General features: G+C 33.7%; 1 protein-coding gene across 1 annotated transcript in view; it reads left to right on the top strand.

The window, feature by feature from the left end:
* Nucleotides 1–437: 437 nt before the first annotated feature.
* The window catches only part of LOC111086629, a 75,475-nt gene continuing 73,043 nt past the window's right edge, over nucleotides 438–2,869 (top strand). Inside the window, exon 1 of the mRNA XM_022390265.1 lies at nucleotides 438–548. The gene's annotated coding sequence lies outside the window, so the exon portion shown is untranslated. The remainder of the gene's footprint in view (nucleotides 549–2,869) is intronic.

Below are 2,869 nucleotides of genomic sequence, written 5' to 3' on the forward strand. Positions count from 1 at the left end.
GCAAAAAAAAAGGCGAATATGTGTCACGTCACCGATTTTTTCAGTAATATCAGGATTTAATTATCTCTAGCTTTACCACCAAAAGAATATTATGAAAACTGTCGTAGGACAGTTGACAACAAATGCAATAAACACTTATTTCAGATACAAATAACAAAGTGTGGCTTAAGTGGCGTTTAGAAATGAAAATTTGGACAATGAAACATTTGCAGGAATGATGTGTTCTTTGATTCTGTACTTCACCATGTTGAGAAGGGACTATTTCAAGACAGTAATACATTAATCTTCCGCATTCATAGTGAACTTGGTCGGAATAACGTATTAATCTCTTTATCATCTTATTTTGTCAGCACAATTATCGCATTTCAAACCTACTGAACATCTTTGGGGTGAACATAGACGTCATAGTTTCCATCTTTTACTGACATTTGTGATCCAGTTGCAGAACTTATTCTTTGACGAGTGGGTTACAGTTGAACAAGGCGCTTTCAAGAATCTTGTGAAATCTACGTCAAGGTCGATTCCAGGATATTAATCGCCGAGAAAATGTAGGCCAACCCAAAGTTATGTGAGGGTTCTGAACATATATAACAAACTGGTCTGATATTTGATATTAAGTTAATTATGATTATTAATACATGAAACACTAGTGAAGAAGTTAAGAAACGAAAGAAGACAAATTTAATTTATTTGTAGATTAATCTGTACATTCAATGTCACAAGTGTTTTAGTTTGTTTGCAATTAAGCACAAAGCTACACAATGGGCTATCTGTGCTCTGCCCATCACGGGTAGCGAAACCCGGATTCTAGCGTTGTAAGTCCGCAGACATGCCGCTGTATTATGTAATATAATATAAGAGAAAAATGAAAATCTAAAAGAATTCCAAAAAATCACAAAAAGAAGATAAAGTGTATTTAAAATAAAAAATAGGAACGGCAGCAAAAGAATCACGACTTGATTTTACGTCATTGTATGATGCATGCAATCTATATTTTATAACACCAAGAAGCTATCAACGAGATAAATGTGAGTTGTAATTATAATGATTTCAATAAGGGTTGGATATACAAAGAAAGAAATATCACGGCTATAGCCACAAGATATTTTCATCGGACGTTTTAGAATTTACAAATTCCATCATCAGCGAGTTATAGGAAATATAAATTAAATGTGTGATTTAAAAATATAGAAGTTTAGATAAAATAAATATACGTTAAGAGCTGTAATTTAGGACAATTAGATTTACAATGACTTGCAAATTACGATTAGATGGTATAGGAATATGTTAAGTCAATATAACGATATCTGGAAGGAACTTGGGTTAATATTTAGAATTGGTAGTTCATTTGTAATTGATAAACTTTAATTAATAATTATTTTTTTAAGTGAACCTGAAGTAGAGAGTTTGAAACTGTAAATGTGGATAGGGTGGTCATTGTTTAAGCCGTCTGGAGAATGTAAAAGCTTAGACAGATAATCAAATGTGCTCCTAGGTTGGTATATGTAATTGGCGTATTGTTTTGCGTCAAATTAGTTAGCTTAACAATAGCCAAAAGTGCATTTATAAACAGCTAATGAGGACATAGAGGTAAGCAGAAGGTTTATAATTCCAACCGGATTCTGAACTCTGAATGGATATTTGAAAATTGTTTGTAGTTTAACTTGTGGATAATATATTTGATTATTTTTTATATTTTTATTGTGGATTATAAAGGTCTTGGTGATTTGGTCCAACAGTTTCTTAAGCCTTCCAGCAGCGTGCTGCTGCCAATGGGAAAGCAAATAAGATTTTGAGTTGTATCTACAGGAATGTTTAGCATTTATATGGAGCATTATGTTCAGCCGGGGCTCCTTACCTTAATAAGGACATTGAGTTGTTGGAAAGTGTTAAAAAGAGGGTTACTAGGATGATTTCCTGGAATAAAGGGACTGTCATATGATAAATTGTAAAAGGAATAGATATGATTCATGCATCATATTTTTTCGTATTTAACAGTAAGGGTAGTAGGACTAAAGAATATAGATTTACAATTTAGCGTAATTGAAGTCTTCTGTAAATTAAGCAATTTTATTTTTCGAGCAGGGTGGTTAGACTTCGGAATAGAGTATCTTCATACATGGTAGTCCCAACAGGACTGGGAGGGTTCAAGGGAAAAGCTTAATGAATATTTAAAACAACAGTGTTTGATGAAATGAATGGGACAGTCATGATGGGCTAAGGGTTCCCTTGTTTTTCCTCAAATGTTATGTCGTATTAAGAATAGTGCTCTGTTTGCCCAAAAAAGGAGGGACCAATATTATCAGTTAATTTGAGGCAATGTGTGGTTTAATAGCAGGTTCTGGTTTATTTGTCAGGAATTTACGTATAGTGGCTTAAAGAAAATGTAAGGGATAACCGTTATTTCTTAGAATGTTTTATAAAAAGATTATTTCAGAATGGATAGAAAGATAGTCAGAACAAATATCTCTCACTCTGTTTAAAATATTTAGAAAGAGGTTACGCTTAAAAGAGTTCGGCATAAAGGTGTCAGGGCTAGTGTGTAAGCCTGTAAATGTTTTTCTCGCTGTCAGAGTGTGTAAGCCTGTAAATGTTTTTCTCGCTGTCAGAGTGTGTAAGCCTGTAAATGTTTTTCTCGCTGTCAGAGTGTGTAAGCCTGTAAGTGTTTTTACTCCGATAAAAACATGTTATAGATCAAATTCGATGACGAGGAACCCACTTTGAGACTAATAATGGCTGGAGACGACCCATTCAAGCCGTCTCCAGCCATTATGTTATAGATCAGTTATTTGGTCTGTTGACTTGAACGTATAGAAAGAATAATTTTTCATGTTTTCTTTATCTTCGCTGGTAATACTGGAACGTTAAG

This window comes from Limulus polyphemus, unplaced genomic scaffold (assembly GCF_000517525.1).
Source record: "Limulus polyphemus unplaced genomic scaffold, Limulus_polyphemus-2.1.2 Scaffold1270, whole genome shotgun sequence".
In the NCBI taxonomy this organism is placed as follows: Eukaryota; Metazoa; Arthropoda; class Merostomata; order Xiphosura; family Limulidae; genus Limulus; species Limulus polyphemus.